At 47.7% G+C, this 22,788-nt stretch overlaps 1 protein-coding gene and 2 long non-coding RNA genes across 3 annotated transcripts in view; 2 read left to right on the top strand and 1 right to left on the bottom strand.

Annotated features, from left to right (window-relative positions):
- PITPNB (phosphatidylinositol transfer protein beta) overlaps positions 1–3,296 on the top strand; it is a 63,525-nt gene extending 60,229 nt beyond the window's left edge. Inside the window, exon 12 of the mRNA XM_077159366.1 lies at positions 1,033–3,296. The gene's annotated coding sequence lies outside the window, so the exon portion shown is untranslated. The remainder of the gene's footprint in view (positions 1–1,032) is intronic.
- An 8,976-nt stretch (positions 3,297–12,272) lies between these two features.
- LOC143684053 (uncharacterized) lies at positions 12,273–22,138 on the bottom strand. Its single transcript, XR_013175816.1, has 3 exons — positions 21,671–22,138; positions 14,545–14,696; positions 12,273–12,383 (listed from the first exon to the last, which is right to left on the bottom strand). It is a non-coding gene; the product is annotated as an uncharacterized LOC143684053 (long non-coding RNA).
- LOC143684054 (uncharacterized) lies at positions 20,928–22,426 on the top strand. The gene is made up of 2 exons (XR_013175817.1): positions 20,928–21,522; positions 22,271–22,426. It is a non-coding gene; the product is annotated as an uncharacterized LOC143684054 (long non-coding RNA).
- The last annotated feature ends 362 nt before the right edge of the window (positions 22,427–22,788 follow it).

The raw sequence follows: 22,788 nt of genomic DNA, 5'->3' as shown, positions 1-22,788 counted from the left end.
CCTGTAAGAATTTTATCTGTAGACCAGTTTGTATTTAGTAATCCCAGGCTAGTTCTTAGTGTTATGGGTTGGAAACCAGCTGCCAAGTGCACTTATTCATCATGTGGCCTGGTTCTTTAAAGCCAGCTGATTTTTCATCAGTAGCCAGCTAATTGACCTGTTTTCTCAGTAGGTCCATTTGTGGTTAGTAAGGAACTATGTAAAAGCACTGGATCTCAAACTGAGGGGTGGGGCAGGACCGGGTGGGGGGAGCTTCATCCCGTACCATTTCTGGACAACCTTCATAATTCATTGTAGGTGAAGTTTTTTCTGTACACCAGAAAGTCATCATGTTGACCCTTCACTCATCTTTACATTTAACTTTAATCAAACCTCTTTTGTTTTAATTGATAATGTAGTAGTATTCCTCTAAAACAAATTCATTTACCCAGATAAGGAATATTCCTAAAGGGGGGGGAAATTATGTGAGATAAATCAGTATGAGTAGACAAAAATCCACAGTGCACTATTGTCCTTTGTTAAATATAAAGTAAGATGTTTATTGAGGAAAAGCACAATAATACATAACAGTCCCCTTGCTCCATGGTGGTTTTTTTGTTCTCTTACTTGAGCTTCCTGCTCTTCAATTGTTGAACATGGGGGTGTTCAGTCATAAAGAGAAGTAATTGCACCAAATAAGAATGAATTAACTCCCCTAAGGTTTCCTCCAAAGCCCTCTCTTTAAATTCGGTGTTCATTAAAATAGTTTTTTTTAGTTATTATTTTTATTAAGTTCTTCTAAGTTTCTGTCACTTATTGCTTCTTCTAATTTATTTTTTCCTCTGATTAAACAAAATGTTATGCCATTAGTAAGACCAGAATTTTAAAAGAGAGATGAAATCTTTAAAATGCAGTATTCGGGGTACATTTTCTGCTGAAAGTTTTGCTACATTGAGAATTTTTTTCTGGAGTATGTGTGTGACAATTACTGTCTTAATATTTTTTGCATCTCCTTATATTTTGACATTGTACTGTCTTTCACTTTTCTTACAGTTACGTAATCAAGGTCAAGTGAGGGGAACAAGTGCAGCCAGTGATGAGTGAAGAAGAATCTGACCAATATCTTGCAGTGTTGATGTTTCTTAGACGTGTGCTTACAATTTTGTAGACACATGCAGAGGTTCCGAACCACGTGTGTATATATGTATGTGTGTGTGTGTGTCTGTAGCTGTATATAAAACGCATGTAGAGCTGCAGATAAAGATACACACACTTGTGTATATATATATGTACATACAAACATACTGAAGGGATTAGTACAATATCTCCAAAGTACTGTACCTGTCTTCGGCAAGAATGCAGAAGAAAATATTTTCAATATATATACTTGGAACAGATTTTAATAATTATCAGAGTAATATCGTTAATGGACAAATTGACTGCAACATAATACTAGCTGGTATGTTTCATAAATGTCAAGTTGTGGACCAATATATATATAGCCTTTTATTATCTTTCCATTCTTTAAGTCAGTCTTAGAAATTTTTATTTTAGACCCATAGGCAAACAGACGCCCACAGAAAAATTCATTCTAAATTTTTTGGTATCTCAATGAATCTGGGATGTAAACGCTGAATGTATTTATAACTATTTATTTCTGGATGGCCATTATCTTACAGACAAATTTGGCAATATCTGTTAGTGAGGGGTAAAGTCACAGGCCAATTTTTACTTGTTTGCCCTAAAGGAAAAACCCTTTTAAAACATTTCTGGTTTTTATTGGATTTTTGTATTTTAAATTTCAAATATTTTTCTACATCAAACCTAACAAAAATGGAGATAACGGCTTCTGATTTATAATAAACACTATACAATTTTCAGGCACCTGTTAGAAAAAGAAATTAAGAAATTAATCTTAATAGTATAGTAGGCTGTGTAGAAAAAAGTGGCTGTGTAGCACTTCCGTGGAGTCTTGTTTCTAAAATGACTGTTTTCTGAAATCGCAGCTTGGAAACTATGCAAATGGTCTAGATTCCTCACAGCTTACACAATAGGATATAGTGATGATGTTTTACTCTTTTCATGTTGAAATACACTTTAAGGATGGGTGGGGGTAATGCTGACTTTGAGATAGGAAGAAAGAAACAGCAAGAGGCTTGCCTGCCTGTGGTTAGGGGCCCTGCCGAGGGACTCGTGTGCCTCCGCCCTTCCAACGTGCTCTTGAGTAGAAGGCCCATGGGGACAAATCCTGGATTGACATTATACAAACGCCAGAATACTGGTGAGAAGCTGTTGTCTTTTTCGGGGGTGGGGTGGGGGTGGGAGTAGTCCTTTTAAAAAGGTAACAATAGCTAGGTAAGGTTTTTTTTGTTTTTTTTTTTTTTAATCAGCTTTCTCTGTCCAAATGCAGTTTTTCTCTTGTCAGTCCTGGAAGCTTGAGTAGAATGATACTGTGGAAGCCTTCAGGTCATAAACTGTCTTCTTTAACTTCTCGTCCCTCCTAAAACCCGCCAGCCCCTGTAGTCAAATCACATTAGTAATCTGATTTACTGGCAGCCCAGCCATCCCTGAGCCTCATTTTTCCACGTGTCTGACGTCCCCATTGTAGTGATTGCAGTGGCTCGGACAGGGTGTTTCGGATCCCTGCCATACGTGCGAGGCCCCGTGATCCTCAGCCACGGGTCCCACCTCTCACATGTCCTCTGTGTACTCAGGACAGAGACTTAGGTTAACTTTCTGGTCACTGTTGTAAGATAGGTTCTGTCAGAGCTTAATCATTGTCTGCAAAGTACGTGGGGGAGGAAGATTATTGTTAATTTTGTGAAATAGTCTAGTCCTCTCCTTTTAATAAACTTAACCCTCCTGGCATCTGTAGCATCATTGGGAGCTTGGGCACACATGGAAACAAGAGCCCGGCGCATGGATTTTAATGTTTTTTTTAACAACTGTGGAGATTTGAGGGAATGTGTGGTGAATGTAAAAGACCTAGTTTACTTGGCAGTTTCTTGTGTAAATTACAGTAAAACAAAGTAAATGAAATTTAAACAAAAAATAAATTTGATCACAAAATGCCACTTTGTGTACTTGAGTGGTTGTTTTCCTGATGCCACGTCTGGTTTGAAACATTGTGGACCACTTCCAAGTTTTTCCAAGAAATCTCTAGTTTGCAGCACTACCACTCCGGGGGGGGAAAGTAGAGGGGGGAAAAGTTATTGCAGACTCCTACTCCTGAAATGCACCTATGCCACAATTCTTACCTTTGGTTTCTTAAATAATTTTGTCTTTAAAACCTAAGCAATAAACTAAAGGATTATGCATTGTTGGTCTCACAGTTGTTTTTTTTATTTTTAATTACTTTTAAAGGGGAAAAGATTAAAACTTCAGTATTTTTGAAGCACTCACTAAGCTATTTGCCACTTAAAATTTTTTGCTTATTCAAATTCCTGGCTGTTTGGTCTGGGGCTCCATTTTACCCATCCTCTTTTAGAACTGCTCACTGCCAGCTATTAAGTTTAGACATGTAACAGCATGTAACATATAAAATAAATATTTTCTCGTGGTTGTAAACACATTTCTAGAGCAGAATCAGTATTAGGTGAGGGTGGCAAGCCATATGGATGGATTTAATGCATGACTTTATATTTCCAGGTTTTTTGTGGTGGTGTTCTGAGCTAATTTTTCTCAAATGTTTTATTTCAGACATGTTTGCATTCATGTTGACTGTCATTCTGCCTGCATTCAGCCCCCTCGGCATCTAGCATTTGAGTCTTGCTGGAGGTCCCATGTGGGAGATAGACAAACAGATAAATTGTAATTCACCCTGATGAATAGTCATTTAAGAATAGAAAGTTGACTAGGAGGAATCCTAGATGTCGTCCATGTCGTAGAGATGGGAAATCACAAATCCAGTCCAGAGGAGCCCAGGGTATTCACAATTATACCAGTGCTGCCGGCAGCAGCAGGGGCCTAGGGTCAGGCCAACCCTAGTTGCTGGTCTTGGACTCCTTGTCTTTAAAGTAGAGGCCACGATACCCAGTTGAGAGGATGTCCCCTCCAGTGCATGATAGGCTCTACAGTCTGAGCTCCCTTTCTCTTCTGTTCATTTGCCAAACTGCTACCTCGTTGATCGAAACCCCCCTACACCCCCATCTTTATGATCCAGTACCTGGCTTTTAAGTTCACCTTCCTCCTCTTCAGCTTGCTAAGGTGCAGAATTGCACAGCCCAGCCTTTTCCACTTACCTTATCTCTGAAAAAGTAAGAGATATTTGCTAATGTTTGTTCTTCCCATCTTCTCTTAGCAGCTGAGTTGGGAAGGGGATGATGAGGGATTCCCTGATCATTTGAAAGGAAAATGTACTAACCTTCTTCTTAGACTCTCAGATCCAATATGAGGACCACAAAATATTCTGAGTTGCGGTTCTGTGTGTCCAAAAAGAATTTTTTTTCATTTTACACCCACCAGCTATTTTTACAGTTTGGGACGTCACAGCATTGGGAGGGTGCTGAAAAGCAGGCTAAAGATGGTCCTGCTGAGCTTGGGACATCTACTGGTGACAGGGAGGCTTTCCAGGGGCCCAGTCAGGCCACGCAGGGTTATGTTTTCTGACTTGAAAATATGAAGCAAGTCCCCTCCAAACCTGTTTAGGCTGGGTTGGTTAAAAAAGAAATTACAGATATTCTAAAGCTGCCTCTTGGAAAGGTTCTAAGGCCAAACTAGACATTTGGAGCAGAGAGGCCCAGCAGTTTAGGATCTGAAGCTTTTATGTCTGCTTCCTTCTGAAAGTGCTGGGTCCTGAGACATTCTTATTTATTTTGTATTATTTTGGGGGGGCAGAGGTGCATGGTCCAGGAATCGAACCCAGGTCTCCTGCATGGAAGGCAGACGTTCTACCAATGAACCAGAGACATCCTTATTTTTTAAAAGCAAATTAGAACTAATTTTGTTTGCTTCCCCCACACCCCCAAAATAGTTTTCACTCAACAGTGGGGAATGTAATTCCATATTAGGAACCATTGCTTCATGACTTCCACATCCAATTACATTATTCTCTTCCAGTGAATTAAATCATTAATTAATTGGTCTCTGGATGAAAAAAGCATTTTCTCCATTTCAAGCAGATTCTTCCCATTGTCTCCGACTGCATCATGGGAATTCCTGTCTCGAGTGTTCTATTACAGTTGAAAAAATTAAACTCCTGTAAACCAGTGGTTCTCATCCCTGGCTGCACCTTAGAATCATAAGGGGAACCTTTAAAAATACCGAACACCTGCCGATGGCCTTTCTGTGGTTTGGGTTTGGTGTGTCCTTTCAAAAGGACTGAAAAAGCTAAGAATTCCCACTTTTCCTGAAAGGTCACTGAGGTGAACACCTTCTCTCCAAATAATTGGATGCCTACCCATTCTTCAGAGCTCCAGGGCCAAGGGCCATGGGCTTCTTCCTCTACAAAGGCTTCCTTAATCTGGAATGATTGCCTCTGAGGCAGTCCACAACCACCGTTTGATACTTTCAGACTTGTCCTAGTTAATAGCTGTGGTCATCTTTATATGTCATACATTTATCTCCCAGATTAGCTTGGAAACTCCTTGGGTACATGAGCCATGGTGGTACCTAAAAGTAACCTCCCCTGATGGAAACTGCGCTCTGAAACTGCTACTTTTTTCCCGCAACAGATACTTGCCCCCATACCTCTGACCGGTGTCAACCCCTCTGGAAATTCTGGGGGAGAAGAGCGTGACCAAAAAATCGGTAAGATCTAATCTAATAGTTAACTGCAGTCGAATATGTCAATTCTGATAGCAGTCTGTACAAAGTCTGATTAGAACAGAGGAGGGAGCTCCAGGTCTGCGTTTCTCCTTGCTTTCCAGACATCTAAACCACGAGTTTTGTTCTCTTCAAACTGAGGGAGCTAAAGGGAAACTTTTCTTAGTCCTTCCTCTTGTCAGCTAGAACTGTCCCTGGCTGTTTCAATTGGTCACCTAGTCAGAAAATCTACCAAAAAATGTCTGCAAACTCCTGCCTTTTAGATCTTGGTCCAAGCCATGCCCTGATGAGCTGTCCTCTCAACCAGGACACAGGTCTGCAAACATTCTCTGTGAAGAGCTAGGGAGTAAATATTTTAGGTTTGGGGATGGGGGAAGTGGGGGGCTTATGGTCTGCCACAACTACTCAACTCTATCCTTGTGGTGGGGAAGCAGACAGAATATTTAAACGAATGAGCCTGGCTGGGTTCTGATAAAAACTTGATTTACACATACAGGGCTGGCCAGATTTGGCCTGTGCGGCTCTGGTTTGCTAACCTGGTCTAAAGTGTTACGTGGCTCTCTTTCATCAGGCCCTGCCAGAGGTGACTTTCTAGAATGTCCCTGATGATGCCACAACCCACAGGGCTCTTTGAGACCCCAAGAACTGATGCAGCCAAAGCCGGTAACCAGCATGAGCCCCATCCTGCCCTTTGTAAAATGGGGCCAAAGATGCCCATCGGACTCACGGCCCTTGGCGGATCAGGCACAGGTGAAAGGAATTGTGCAGATTTCTCTGCTGCCCATAACATCACACTGTCCTATGCCTTAAGCATAGAAGACAGTTAATGCTGTTTACCATCGGATTCATAACCAAAACCAACCGATGAAAGTTGAAGGGTAGCACTGTGATGTGCTAACAAAAGCTGTTGGTGTATGAAATACAATGATCATGATGCTGGTTAACCTCTTCTCAATTGGCATATTTTACTTCATTGTATGTCTGTTGTCCAGAAAATACCATCTGTGGCTGTTAGGTAAAATAACTCTACTTGTGAAAAAAACTCAGAAATTTCCTATATGTTTTCCACGATGGGATTTGGCACTCGAGATACCCTTCCTTGCTAATGTGTCGACCTGGGATTGGCAGCAAGGCTCCTTCAGGGGCCCAGTAAGGCCAAGCCTTTGCCTAGAAAATCAACCCAGAGTTGCCGTGCGTCGGTAACATGTGACCTTGGGTTGAGTCTGTTTCCTCCTTGGATTTCTGAGCAGCAGTAAGGCACCGTGACATGCCTCCGCCTTGTTGATCCCTTACACCTCCTGATGCCACCTGCTTAAACAGCCCTCCCAGACTGAGGGAGGCTCATGAGGTGGAACAGAGCAGTGGTTTACAGTGCTTATTAATGTATGTGCTAAACAGAAGCTTTGCCTCCGGGCATCCCATTGCAGGCTGGCTCCCTGCATCCCCGAATACCGATGGCACATTCTCCCAGGAGGCCCTGAGACAACTTCTCAGGCAACCGAGAGGGACCGTGAGTGCTTCCCATCCAAAGTGTCCAAAATGTCATTCCACCGAGAGGCTCTTGTAGGATGAGTGATTCCTCTCAAATAAGGCCGAAGGGAGGCTGAGGCTCCCGCCCAGAACAGCTCCGCATAACCATCACCTGAGCCATTCGTTTCCTTAGATCAGGTGTCCCGTCAGCCTTTCCTGCAAGGGGACAGACAGTAAGTGTTCTTCGTGGACCATGCAGGCTCCATTGCACCTACTCAGTTCAACCCTTGTAGTGCAAAATAGCCACAGGGAATACTTGAACAAATAAGCGTGCCTGTGTTCCCATAGAACTCCATTTACACAAACAAGCATCATGGCCCGAGGGCCATAGTTTGCAGTCCTCTGCTTTAGATTCTTCACATCGTGGTTCCTCCTAATGTCTCATCAGAGGGCAAGACAGAAAGCTGACACTTCATAGTGCATACCATGGGTCAGGCGCCGTCCTAAGCACAACACGTACATGGTCTCCTTTAATCTTCACAGCCACCCTATAAAGTGGGTGCTATTATCTCCCTTTTACAGAGGAGGAGACTGAGGCACAGATGAATGTAATTTACCCCAGGTCATAGTGCAAAAAGCGCTGGCACCAGGGTTATAACGCAGGGGCCACTCCAGACAGGCCCGTAACAGCAGCTTGTTCTGCCAGCTTGTTGCTCAGAGATGCAAAGTTCCATTTACAAGGGGTCAATTCAGGGGAGTGGCCATAGTGACAGAAATTCTACTGAGACACCCTTAGCTCCTGACACCACTTAGGAGCAAACATCCATGACAGATTCTTCCCAGAGTTCAGAGCCAAGAAAACACTTTTCCCTTAGACAGTGTTAAACTTCCCCCTCGTGTCTGTGTGTCCGGGAACCCCCATGTTTCATTTTATGTATAACCAAGGGATCCCCTTGAGACGGCGTTTCCTGGTGCAATTCCATCACACTCTCTCCCAACTCCCCCACCCCCTCAAATTTGATTTTTGTGACGATGGTGTGAAATTTGAGCATCTGTGGCTCTCCTGTGTCCATGCCTTCTATTATAAATCACTTCAAAGTACTGGAGAGAAAGCGGGGTTAATGATATTTCTGAAGCGCATGCCGCAGAGGTGAGAAGTCAAAAGCTGCTTTAGCTGCGTGGATGCAGCCAAAAGAACTAAGGGTGTCTCAATAGAATAGAACAAGGGAGCCACTGCGGCGGTTTTCTTAATGTGGTGGGATTGTGTTTTGTTTTGTTTTGTTCACCAGAATTGTCTTTAACATACCTTACAACAGAATCTCACTTAAAACTATTTCTGTAATGCCCAGACCTTGATGAAATTTTTCGGTCAGGCATCTGGTGGCCCATGAGCTCACTTCCCTTCCTAGGCACATGCCCAAAAGCCATAGCAGGGCTTTCAGGATTCCTCTCGGCCCCTTCCAGCCCGATAGGCTCAGATTTTCCACTTGTGCGACTGAGTTTAGAGCCCGCATTCCAGCTGTGAGCTCCCCGCACGCGGACCCTCCGGGCCCAGGCCTGGGGCTTCTCCCACCAGCCCTGGAGCCCACTCCCCACGTGGGCCCTCCTTATCCCCCAGGCACCGGGTCTCCCCGGGGAGCTTGACCCGGCCCAGCCTTGGCTCTGGGACCCCAGGATCGGATGGCGGCCCCCCGTGTTTGCTCAGGCCTTTGTGCGAGCCGGGGAAGAGCCCGCCCAGCCCAGCGAGGAATAGTGGAATGACTGCTGCCTACAAAGAGCTTTGTCCCTTTATTTGTCAGCTTCACCAGAGAATGGGAAACTCTGCGATCGCAGCGGTTACCATTAGGTTTTATATTAATGGACGCTGCTACTGTCTCTCTCCCAGAGCCCACGGCTGGATGAAGGGGCCTTGGCATCCAATGCCTGCATTCCAAGCTGCCACCGCCACTTACTGAGCAACGGCCCCTCAAGTGAGTCTCAGCCCCTCAGAGGTTCTGTGACCTGCCAAGCGGAGGTCGGACAAATCATACCAATGCAAGAAGGTGACCAGGAGACGAGAAGTGTATGAGTAATGCATGAAAATCACAGCACCAGGTTTACCCCCCAGTTAGTCTAATCGCTGGGGTGGCTGACCATACCAGTTTGCCTGGGATGGAGTAGGTTTTCCTAGGGGCTGGACTTTGGATGCTCAAACTAGGAACAGTCCCAGGCAAACTGGGGCAGTGGGCCATTCATCGTGAGCCCCAAATGGCAGCCTTCCTTAGGTCAGCTGCTGTCACTGAAAAACAAATGCAAGAGCAGAACAAACATGGTATGATAGAAATTGGGCAACCTTGTTTTGTAACTTGACGTCCCCCAAACCAGTGCCTTGAGCCCAGTCCTCTCCAACCCTAGTAGGGCCCCTAGGGTTTTGGGGTGGGAGGTGCGGGTTCAAGCTGCTCTCCAGAGGAGATACTGGCTACGAGGCCCCCGGCCGCGTGGTGCTCAGGCAAGGTGGCTGGTGGGGAGACGGGCACCGATGTCGCCAGCGTGCCATCCTGGGGCAAGCGTGAGGGATCCTCATAACTTCCCTGTCATGCAAAGGTCAAGAACCTGACAGCAGGCCCTCAGGTGAGAAGACAGAGCCTACCGGCCGCCAGAGGCCCCCTCTCTGCAGGGCAGGTGGATCACATCATTCCACCTTTGCTTTCAGGACAGACAAACCTCATCGCTGGACCGGGAGAGCCCCGCGTCAGTCCTCACTCTCAGCTGGCACCCTTCACCTTGGCACCCTGGTTTCATTTTTGAGCCCCCACCCCGAGACTAAAGCCCACGGTGTCCTCTAAGTAGGACCCTTTTCCCTCCCCTGCTTGGCCTTCAACCTCAGCCCAGGGACCCCATTCTCGCAGAAGAGATCTCCCCTGACCTCCCAGCAACTCCTGACCTCCCAGCAACCCAGCATCCCTACTGTGCGCTGCCATCTCAGCCAGGCCAGGAACTCAGGAAAGGCAGGAGCCAGGAGTAACGATGACAGGCACCAGCCACTGTATTCTCAGGGCCTCCCCGCTGCCTGCCACAGAGTAGGAGACCCCACAGATCTGCTTTGAATGAATGGAGTAGAGAAGCCGGAGTTTAACCCCTCTCCACCCGTGCCTTGCCCACCAGGCAGCCAGGCGGCCACCAAGAACTGTTTCCCCGACCCCGCCAGCCGTGTAACCCAGGCCTCCTCCCGGAAAGAGCCACTCCACCTCGATTCACTCCCATCCTTGGCGAGGAAATATTTCTGTTTTATGACTAGCTCTGTTCCTCATTTCTCTCGCGTTATCTTAATGAATTAACTGGGTCCCATGGTTCCCCCGGCCCCCCGCAGTTTATGAGCTGTACCGCAATCGCTGCGGTCTTACTCAACCCCACGCGGCTGTTGGGCTGGTTCCTATTACAGTAATTGGCATAAACTTTATTCTTTTGCAGAGAGATTTTTTGGCCCGCTGAGACTGCATAACCATCTGCCATAAATTGAGACTAGTACGGCTTATTTTGGTGAATGCAAAATTGGATCCCATTCTTTGCTCCGTGGCTCAATACAACTTCCAGATGGTTAATCCACATGAAGTAATAGGAATGCATCACAGCTCTGCTTAGCTGAAGATGGAGACGTAATATTTATCTGCTGATGTGGAGGCCTCCAAACGCTGCCCTGTTGGGATGTCAATATATAACACAGCAGCCCAGAAAAGTCAGCTTGTTCCAGCCAGGGGAGCGCCAGCGTCCCTCCAAGCGGCCATGGGGGACCCCTAGATGTCTTTTTTTTTCTCGCTCTCTTTTTTTTTTTTTGGTCTGCCCTTGACCTAATCTCCAGAGGTTTTGTTCTCTCCTGGGCTGTTTCTTATCATTTATGTCTGCCTGTGTAGCTGGCTTCACATCTGCTTTGACTGTAATGCCTGTGACGTTTTCATTAATACTTCTCCAAGGTTGAGACTTTTAGTCCAAAAATCCTGTGGCCCACAGAAGCCGTGGCTCAGCTGTGCCCAGCTGGGGGCTGCCGGGAAATCTGGCCGGCTGTATTGACACTCTCAGACGTCTCTGCTCAGCTGGGCTAATCAATCCTTTTGCTATTTTTTTTTCCATTTTTCCTCTCACTAGCCCGCCATGCTGGGTGGGAATACTCTGAGCACACCTAGGTGAGCAGATCTTGGGTCTTGGACCCCCGTGGCACTTTCCTGCTGGGGAGTCTTAACTGCCCATGGGACTAGATTGCCCGCCCCTGCCCTCCCAACTTGCCCCCTGCTAACTCCTCCTGGTCAAGTGTTCCTACCTCCCCCAGGGACCACCAGGACTCAGAGCCTCCTCTCTGCCCCTCTGGTGCCCGCAGACCACCGAGGGACCATATTAAATATGCAGACTCTCGGGGGCAGTGCAACTGTGGCTCATGCTGGAGATCCGGGTTTGATTCCTGGTGCCTGCCCATGCCAAAAAAAAAAAAGAAGAAAAGAAAAAGAAAAATGCAGATTCCCAGGCCTGGGGGCATCTAGCTCTCAGTTTGTCCAGGACTGTCCTGGTTTTAGCATTGGAAGCCCTGTGCTCAGGTCAGACCAATGAGGAAGGTTGCTGGTTGGTCTCCCTACCTGGGCCTTCCTCCATGCCAGAGGGGCGCAGGCCTGGAATCTGCATTTTTATCAGTTCCCATGGGTGGTTCTGATGAGCACTTGAACTTGGGCCCATAAGCTTTGCTCTAAGTGCCCTGAGGGCCCACAGCCTCTCCTGGGCCTGGTGCATGTAGAGCTATATGGAACATCTTGCCTGATTTTAGCACTCAAACCATCACCAGTTACTTCATTTTCACTTCCCTTTGACTCTGAGGACCTCAAGGGAAGAGCCTTTGCCTTCTTGGTGCCTGGCTCTGTGCCTGACTTACAGTCAACCCTCAAGAAAGACTGAATGAAGGAATGATGGGATGCAAGCATGTGTTCACAGGAAGGAAAGTCCCCATACTTTCCCCCATACTTTTCCCAAGTTGGGGAGTGGACTAGTTGAGAAATCAGATCAAGGAAATTCTACTAAGGCAGGAATTCGACCTAGGATATTTTTTAATAAACTAATTAAGACCTGGAATCGAAGAAAGATAGATTGGCTGAAACCTCGAACATTCCATGATGGAGTGACTCTTTCAGTCTTCATCATCATAGGCGCTTCTAAGGCAAGAAAAATACTTGACTCACAAAGCCCGCATCCCTGTGCACTTTCAAATGTGAAAAACCCACAGCTCCCCCCAAATAAGCTGTGCCTGAAGACAGACTCAAGTGTGAAGTCTCCAGGCCAGGGGGATGGAAGCCATGAAACCCGAGAAACAGGCTGAGCCGAGGAAAACCAACGGGAAGTAGCACCTGGCCCAAGCTGGACCCCAGCACGTGGTCCTTCACTCCTCGACCTGTGCAAGGCTCAGCCAGGTAATGACTCACCTTCCCAAGCCTCGGAACTCACCCCGAGCCCCCAGCTTTCCTCCCAGCAGAACTGCCCACCTCTGAGTCTTATTTCCTCATCTATGTGGCAGAGATGGAAGGGATCTTCTCTAGAGGGTAGATTTAAAGCGGGTGCATATGTGAAGGATCATCCATGTGTGTTTGAGCTGTCCCTGATCCGTGCCCTGAGTCCACACCCTGCCCACAATCATCTTGCTGGCAGCAGGGAACCGAGGCAAGGAGTAGAGTTTGTAGCTGTCAAAAGGACCCTAGTGATAGCCGTCACGAGGCATCAACACTGCTGGCTTGGACCCGTGGACTGAGCTGCAGTCAATGAGCTTGTTCAAGTGGATAAATGAATACCCCCAGTGACAGGCTGCAGTGGAGGGAGCCCTGGGCATGGCTGAGCAGGAGACCCGGCCCAACCCCAGCCCCACGAGGGGGTGACATGCACCTCTCACACCCACGATGGATGCCTCAGCAGATCCTGCTGGCTCTCCCTCCAAAATACATTCAGAATCCATCCTCCCACCACATCCATCACTTAGCAAGCCACCATCCTCTCGCCTGGATCCTTGCTCCAGAGCTTCCTAAGGGCCCCTTCTTCCATAGAGGAAGCAGAAAGAGATTCTTTCAAACCCCAAACAGGTCACACGTCTCTCCTGCCCAAAGCCCTTCCACTTCACTCAGAGCGATGGGCAGACTCTGCCACACCCAGGTGCGGACTTGTCCTTCTCTCCCTCACCTCTCTCCAGCCACCCTGGCCTCCTGCTGACCGTCTCCCCAGCACCACAGGCACCATCCCCTCTGGGCCTTTGCGCTGACTGTTCCCTCCGCCAGGAACATTTCCATCAGATCCCCTGCCAACTCTTTCCCGTGAATGTTCAGATATTTCCACTTTAGGGTACAGAGGGTCTTCCCAGACCACCTTATATAAAACAACCCTCCTCCCTAATCTGTCATTGTTCTCTTTTTTTGGGGGGGGGGGGGGGCGGGAAATGCATAGCCAGGGAAGGGAACCTGGGTCTCCTGCATGGAAGGCAAGTATTCCACCCCCAAACCACCCCTGCCCCCGTGTCATTGCTCTTCTATTCTTCACATACAGTGTGTACGTGAGTGTGTGTGTGTGAGTGTGTGTCTCTCCATTGGACTGAAATTGCACAGGGGCCCATGGTCCTGTTCTCGGTGCCTGGAATGGAGCTTGATCCACTCTCGGTGCTCCGTAAGCTTTTGCAAGTGAGTAACTTGGCTGATTCTCCCTGCATGGAGGCCGGCCACTCTCAGGGAACCACATGGTAATTACAAAGAGCACATAAAACTGAACAGCGCTGTCCAAATGTAATAATGGCCCTTAGCGCCTCTCCACCTCGCAGCAGCGATTCTGAAGCATTCTGTGTAATTGGAGCACAATTAAGCATATGGCCATGTTTCCACCAGGCCATAGATTCTGATTCTGAACCTCATCAACCTAGGCTCTAGTTTCTTTCTTTTTCCCTCTAACGACAAACCCAGATCCACCATGGGACAGACCCCGTGGCCTGGATCATAGGGCACCACTGGAGACTGAGATGCATGCTAACAGGACTTAATCCCGAAACATTGGGTTATACATCCAACAGCCATTTCCTGGGCTTTGCAGCCAACATAAATAACAGTAAGAGGATTCCCACTGTGTGACGTGAAGTACGGCCTGCTTGTCTGTGGTCCAGGAAGGACTGGGCAAGGGCTCCCAATGGAATCAGCAGAGCTGCACCCCACTGCCCTCCTCTCCTCCCATGCCAGTCCACCCTCTGGCCTTGCCCACTCTCCCTGCAGTCACAGGCCCTGTGCAAGCCTTCCTCCGGGTGAGAAATGTTTAAAGGCCAACAATGGAGGTGAGTAAAATGGTACTTACTTGGCATGTGATTCAGCCATGGAGAGAAATTTCTTTTGCATTTGTACAAACCTTGTCTTTCTGACTGGGCTATGAACTTCCTGGGGGCAAGGCCTGCATTTTAAGTGGTCACCTTGTGGAAGGTCGGAGGACACCCCATTTTTTTAGAAGAGCTAACCAAAGACAAAGCGAGTGGGACAGGATTAGAAATGATATATCTCCATTCGTGGGGGAGTGAGTAGATAAAATAAGGGGTATACATGTCATGTAATACTACACAGCAGTTAAAAGGAATGAGCTACTTCTACACTTACCAGCAAGGCTAAATCCTGAAAACTTACATTTCCAAAGAAAAGAAAGTTGCAAGCAAGCCACATAGGTTGATATCACTTATATTCATTTTTTGTTGGGGGGTGCATGGTCCAGGAATCGAACCCAGGTCTCCCACGTGGAAGGCAAGCACTCTGCCACTGTCATTTATGTTAATTTAAAACCCAGATGCCTAAGGCAATGCTCTTTGTTGTCCTTGCATGGGTAGATGGGCAAGTGGAGGTCTGGCTAGCGGGCTGGAAGGGAGAGTCTACATTTGGTACTTGATGGCCCGTGTCTACACAAACAGGTTGGGTAATAGACAGGGGGTGAAGGGTTCCTACACCGATGATGATATTGAGTCACTCACAGACAAGTGTCCTTCATGGATTCAATTCACTCCTGTGCATCTGCCAATTAAACGTAAAGAAGTGCAGTTCCTGGTGTCTCTCAGCCCATCTCTGCGTTGGGTCTTCAATTAATGGAACATCTGCCTTCATAAAACCAACCCACTACAAGAACTTTCTCAGCCAACCAAGGAATCTTTACTGAATCCTGAATGCCAAAGCCCACCCCCTAGTGCCTTCTCCCCTTACTACCCCCTCCCCCACATTGTGAGTCTGTGTATCCTTTCATGGGCGTGGAACATTCTCATGTCTGCTTGTTTTAGCTGTTGTGTCTGCTTGTCCTCCTTCCTCCCCTGGGCCCCCCCACCAAGGTTACAGGTGATTTTTAAAATTTATTTTTGTTCACTTGTGTTTTTTCCATTGAAGCAAAAGTCACATGACATAAAGAGTGAACCATTTTAAACTGCACAATAGAATGGTTTTTAGTACACTCACAAGGTTGTGCAACCATCACCACCATCCAATTCCAGAACATATCCATCACCCCAAAAGAAATCCCATAGATCTTGGCAGTCACTCCCTATTCCCCTTTCCTCATAGCTCCTGACAGCCACGGATCTACTTTCTGTCTCTGTGGATTTGCCTCTTATGACATTTCATATAAGTGGAATAATGTAAAACGTGACCTTTTGTGTCTGGCTTATACAGTCAGCATAATGTATTAATACATCCACATCATACCATGCATCAGGCGTTTCATTTCTTTTTTATGGCTGAGGAATAAAACCATTGTATGGTTATACCACATTTTGTTTGTCCATGCATCCATGGATAGACATTTGACTGAATTGTTTTTAAAAAATGTGTTGTGGTTAACATATATAGAAACATTAAATTTCCCATTTTAACCATGTTCATACATACAATTTAACGCTATTCATTACATTCCTGATGTTGTGCTGCCATCACCGCCTTCCAATTACCCAAACTTCCTCATCACTCCAAATGGAAACTCTGTCCCCATTAAGTATAAACCCCCCTGCCCTCTCACCTCACCCCTGACAACCTGCATTCTCCTTTCTGTTGCCATGACTTTGCATAGTCTAACTATTTCATACCAGTGAGATCATGCAGTATTTATCCTTTTGTGTCTGGCATTTTATACTCAACTTGATGGCTTTAGTTTCAGCTTTGTTGCCACATGTATCAGCACGTCATATATATGTATTTTTTTTTTTTTTGCATGGGCAGGCACCGGGAATCGAACCTGGGTCTCCGGCATGGCAGGCGAGAACTCTGCCTGCTGAGCCACCATGGCCCACCCCTTCATGCCTTTTTAAGGCTGAGTAATATTGCACTGTATGGCAACATGACATTTTGTTCATTCATTCATCCACTGGACACCTGGGTTGCTTTCATTCTCTTGGCAGTTGTGAATAATGCCTCCAATGAGCACCAGTGTGGAAATATCTGTCCAAGTCCCTGCTTTCAGTTCTTTGGGGTACACACCTAGCAGTGATATTGCCACGTCATATGGTTGTTCTGTTTAACTCACCAAGGAACTACCAAGCTATTTTCCACAACAGCGGAGCCATTTTACCTCCCCTCTAACAATTCAGGAGGGCTCCCATTTTCTCCACATCTTCACCAACACTAGTTCTTTTCTTGTTTTTGTAATAATGAGCCTGCTTTTTCTTGCTTGGGGAGTCTGAGTCACGTGTCGCACTCCCCTTCTTCAGAGGCCTCCTTTTCCCTCCCTTGCCTAGGTATTCGGATTTTATTTTTCTTCCTCATCCCTCTCATCTTAAATAGCTTCTCCGTGCAATGAGCTCTTCTGGGCGGGTTCCAGATGCCAACACAAGAAGGCTCCTCCCTTCCGAAGACTTATTCAATGACCTCCCTTCCCCGGGCAGGTCCACAGGCGCAAGACAAGGCCAGGGGTGGAGGGAGAGGGATCTCCAAAGGCAGAGGTGTGGGGTGAAAGCCATCGACAGCTGGGGCCGTGTGCAGGGGAGGGTGGGCTGAAGGCAGAGGGAAGCAGAAATCCAGGCATATGATGGTGGAAGGGCCTGGAAGTCAACATTCCATTCAAACTCAGCGAGAGGGGTCTGCAGTTCTTGGGGATCCAGTAATGCCGGTTTGGGGGAAAGGAGGGCCCCAGCTGGGAGTCCACACAGGTTGAGACAATTAGGGGGATAATTGGGGCTGACTCATCCTGGTGGAGGCCGGGAGGTTGGTGCTGGGTGGAGTAGGGGCCTCATGGCATAATCGCTCCAGATTTTTGCCTCTTTCTGACAAAGCTGTGAAGTCAATTAATCCAGGGTTTGGAAAGGGTTGCGTCTCTTCCTGCAGAGTGGCATTAGCAGCAAAATCTGCCTGAACCTGACACCAGGGTGACCTGGTGAGGACCCCTGTCCTAAAGGGGAAACAGGTAAGTCATGTCCCTATTCCAAGCTTCATGTCTTAATCTGGAAAATGAGAATAATGCCGTATCCCATCAATTCTAAGTTTATCTACCCCACTCCCATTTGTTAACATCTCTAAAATTGATATGTGGCTTATAATTAATCATATCTTAGACTTAGTGAAATAAAATGATAAGGAGAAAAAAAATTAAAGAATCCCTCCCATTTGTGGAGGGCTTACCCTGTGCCAGGTGCCACTTGCAAGAACTTGGCAATTTAATCCTCTCAGCCGCCCTGTGAAGTGGGTCTCATCATTACCCCCATTTTATGGAAGAAAAAATTGAGTTTTCAGTGGTGGATTCACGTACCCAAGGTGCCACAGCCAGTAACTGGGAGATGCAAAATCTGGTACTGTCATTTTGCCAATTATATGAATGCTTGTGCTTTGCGAAGACAAAGTTTTCAGTTAAGTTTTCACCTTGGTGCCCAACACATAGTGGGCCTCGATCATTCTGCCCTCCCCGGCTGTGCCTGTTTGGATGGATGCTCAATGAGTGTGTATGCAGCCGGGCAGACCGGGCGGATGGATAAACGTCCATGAACGTGGTTGAAGCCAATGCATTGATACTGCACCCTGGAGGCCAGCTGCAGGCACTCCTGGGTTCTCCGGCCGGGGGAGGCAGGTTGCCTAGGATTGCTGGAGAGTTAACACCCCACTCCCATCCTAGGGCAGCCCTCGCCAGAGAGAGATGGGTGCTGGTGGATAAATCACAGCGCCTTCAACCCACAGGTAGGACAACTGAAGGGTAATCCACGGCGGCTCCCCGGGGTCCCCAGTGGGACTGGCATCCCACCTCCTTTTCTTCCTCTCCTCCCTCACTTCGCCACTCCCCTACTGCACCTCCTGGCATCTAACCCCTGCCAAATAAAGCGCTCACGCCAGATCCTTGCCGCAGGGTCTGCTTTTGGGGAACACAAATGGAGAGGTTGGTGAACCGTAAACTTCACTTGTCCCTGCCTTGGTGGCAGTCAAGGTGTTGAGGTGTCAAAGGACCGGGGTGATGATACAGGAAAACCCCAAGGAAGACGAGGGGTTCCAGGCCCTGGCATACCAACAGCAAGTGTACCTGCCTCTTTCAGACTCCACGTGGCAGGGAGACCTCCCAGGTCTGCAGCTGGAGGTTATTAAGTCCACGGATTTGCCAAGGCCGTGGATCAGAGCCATGAGGGCAAAGAGGAACCTACGATGGATCCCTCATCACTTCTTTGCACAGCAGTGGGACCAAACGGAGGGTGAGAAACTCACAGCAGCTCTGCTACTGTAGAAGGAGCCCTGGGCTTAGAGGCAAGTTGGCCTGGGTTCTCATCCCAGGTCTGTGACTTCCTGGGTCTGTGACCTTGGGTGGGTCATATCCCTCCTCTGAGCCTCAAGTCTCTCATCTGTACAATGGGGTCCCTGCATCACAGAGAGCTAAGAGAACTCATTGAAGTAGCATACGGAAAGCACTTCCCACAGAGCCCAGCCCAAAATAAACACCACGGCAGCGGCTGAGTGCAGACTCAGTGTGACTGCCAGATTTGGGAGGTTCCACTATCTCTCTGAGTCTCCAGCTCCCCTGGAGAAAAACTTCATCACTGAAGCTTTGTGAGGGTGTAAAGATTATGTACCAGAACCTCAGATTTGGTGTGTGACAGGGGCACTAGGTGAAAGTTAACTGGAACCACTTATGTTAGGGATTCATACAAATTTATTTAGTCCTTACACATTCTCTACACTCTTGCCTCACTGGTTTCTTTGGGTCTACCACAGGGCCTTTACACATGCTATTCCTACTGCCTGGAATGATGTTCTCTCCCCTGTTTGCTTTGTTACCCCTCCCCTCGCCCTTTCAGCTCTTGGCCTGTGTGGCACTTCCACAGGGAAGCCCTCTGTGATCCCCACATTCTCATGGTACTTTGTACCCCTCCTTGCCATGGTTCCAAATGTGCTGCTTCACACGCCCATCAAGTGTCAGCTTTCCCTTTAGGCAGGGTCTGTGCCTCTTTTTTTTCGTTTTGGCTCCTGGTTTCCCTTGCTCCAAGCACACATCCTTGCATACATATAGTCAGTGCGCCATTAAATGCTTGTTGAGTGAATGCCTGAATAGGGAGCCATGTGTCTCCAGAAAATTCCAGAAGAAGAGACTCAGAAGCAAAGAATTTGAGGTGGGGTGAGGGAGGGAAGAGAATCAGTGCTAGTTTTAGCCATTGAGCCTGGGCAGGGACTGAGGAAAGGAATACATTTGGGGCCAGACAAGCCTGTGTTCAAAGCCCAGTGCTGGCTCTTCCAAGTTTGGAGACACTGCCCCCTGACTGAGCTGCAGAACTCATCTGGAAAACAGGGAGAATAGCATGTCCCTGTCTGAAGAGTCAATAATATCATAGAAGTAAATGGCAGAGAAAAGCCAGCTCTATCTGCAGATTGAAATGACCTCTTTTCCTTTCCTTAAAAGAGGCGGCTCTTTGTCCAGTGCCCAGTACTCTAGAATCTGTCACTGGGCCTGGAGCCTGGGAACACCCTGTGATCTGGGGCCATCACGTAGCACAAATCATAACTGCTGCTTCAGCTTTAACTCAAGATTAGTGGTCACGCCAGGGGGCTCCAACAACCGGTGGGTGCAAGGACCTCTGTTCCCGAGATTTAGGTAAAATCAGGCCACGGCAATTCTCGCCTATCATGGAGGCTTCTCTGTCTGCAACAGGGAACCTAAGAGAGTCTTAGGAGGAATAGCAAGAGGGCATGGGGTGGTCGGCAAGGAAAAGAGGAGGCCCAGGGAGCTAGAGTTTTGTCTTGGGAAGGCTGAGGAAGAGGCAGGCTCAAGGTGAGGGGCAGAGGGGATAGAAGAGGAAAGCTGGGGTTCGGGGGGTGGCAAACAGCACACAGGATCATGCAGGGTCTGAGTGTGGGAGCGTAGAGTGGACCTCCAGGTTTGGTCCAGCCCCTACTACATACACACGGGTTCCTCTCCCTGGGCCTCAAGTTTTCTCATCTCTAAAATGGGAATAAGAGTACCTATAGGAAGAGGAGACTATAATTGCAAAGAAACTCTCAAAAACAGCCCAAGATGCTGCCACGCCAGCCCCTCAGTTATTTCCTTCCCTGCATGTTCCAGTTCCTTTTTGTCAGAGGGCTCATTGCTTATATGTCCTCAGGCGCTGCAGCATCTGCTTTCCCTCCCCTTCTACTCCGACCACAACTCCCAGCATCTCTGTGTGCTTTACATAGTTCACATTTGAATGGTTGCTTGGTTGTCCAATATATTGGTGTCTCAGGAGTAAGACACACACACACACACACACAAACACACACAATATTTGCCATCTGTGAGGTGTTCACCTTGTCCCTAAATTCTCACCACGATAGGTAATGCTGGAATGAGCGTCTTTGTATTGATCGCTTGCTTTCACTGCTTTTGAATTCTCTTCTGAGAATAAGTTCCAAGGTGGGAGACCCCTGGTTCTCACTCTGTACTTTGGCACTACGGCACCATTTCCAGAGGGACTGTCCAACAAAGGGGCAGCCTGCCTTGGTGACAGTGAGCCTCCCATGCCTGGAGGTATGCAAGACAACCGGGACAGTCACCCATTGTTCTGACAACAATGTGTTGCCAGGGCCCATGACAGATATTGAGGACACATGGTCCCCATGTTCCTGCAGCTCCCCCAGGTAAAGGGACAATGATCTTGCAGTGGGCCCTGGGCTATGCTGTGGGGGTCGGGAGGAGCAGGAGAGCTCAGGGCTGTTTGCAACCTCTGCTCACGCTGCAAGGATCCTGCTGCAGACAGCCCCAGCTCTGCGAGTTGGAATGAATCATGCCTGGGCAATATCACGATTTGCTGTCATATCAGATGCCTCATGAGTCCTCAGCTCTATTGACCTTCAGCCCTTTCTTCGACTGGTAACCTTATAACTCAGAGAGAGGCCAATGTGTGAGACTAAGGGGTTCTAAGGCCCGTTCAACCCCAACTCTAGACCAGAGATTGCCTGGAGGTTCTCCCCTCTTAATAGTTGCCAGCAAAATTATCAGATATTGGCATGGGACTTACAAGACAGTGGCTTCTAGAATTGCTTCTTATATTTCTAGAAATTCTTTGGTGGTTTCACTGGGCTGTTTCCAGAAGGTGTAAAGTGTGGAAATCCCACCCTGCAGGTGCCATGTTGTGAACAGTTGGCCTTGGCTTGGGCATCTGAGTTCTAGTCCCAAGTAGCCCTGGGTTGCTGTGCGACCTTCTCCCAGTCCCTTACCCTTTCTGTTTCCCCTTCAGGCAAATGGGATTGTTAAGTCTGTTGTAGCCCAAGGCTGGGTCCCTTTCCCTCCTCTCCATGGTCAATGATCAAGGCACCTGGAAAAAGAATCTAGGTTTTCTTTTGGGGACTAGCTGCCTTTCCGTCTCAAACTGTGGATTTGGGGTAGGACAGGACTACTCCCTAATGCCAGGAGGGGGCCTTGGTGCCGACCTGGCCAATGAGATGCCTCGGCAACCGGTTAAGGTAGACGCACATGGCCAAAGCTGGTGTCATAAAAGCTAGTGAGTGTCAGTTCTAGAACACTGACTGAACGCAATAGGCATTCAGGAAGGGGCTGGGGGCTGGGGGGTGGGTAGCTAAGCCACAGGAGGTGACCTTTGAGCTTCTTATCATCACAGAGGGAGGGCCTGCTGGAAAGAAGCCAGAACAGAGCCGAGACATGGCGAGACAATGGTTTCTAAACTGAGTACCTCGCTCCAGCTATGTCGGAACTAGGAAAGCCTATGTCTGGACTTCGCATTTCTGAGAATCAATGAATTTCCATTTTGGCTTCATCTAGTTTGAGTTGGGTTTCTATGACTTTCCTCCTGAAGTCTCCATGGTCTCCAACATAACTGCAGCCCAGGAGCTGGAGTGATCTTTCCAAAGTATAAATTTGACCTTGCCGTGACTGTTTAAACCCTTCCAGGAGCCCTCTGTGCAGTTAAGATCAAGTCCAAACGCATTTGCTTGGCGTTCAAGGCCCTTCACCACATCCCCTCACACTCTGTCCCTCGAGAGCCTGCTATTTCAGCTACACACTTTCCTGCATCTATACCCTTTGTGCCCTTCCTCATGCTGTTCCCTCAGCTCGAATGCCTGTCCCCCTTGAACTTTCCTTCCAGGCCTCAGTTCTGACACCATTCCCAATAGAGCT

Source organism: Tamandua tetradactyla, chromosome 5 (genome assembly GCF_023851605.1).
Source record: "Tamandua tetradactyla isolate mTamTet1 chromosome 5, mTamTet1.pri, whole genome shotgun sequence".
In the NCBI taxonomy this organism is placed as follows: Eukaryota; Metazoa; Chordata; class Mammalia; order Pilosa; family Myrmecophagidae; genus Tamandua; species Tamandua tetradactyla.
Note: the sequence above shows the minus strand (reverse complement) of the source record. Positions and strands in the feature narration are given on the sequence as shown.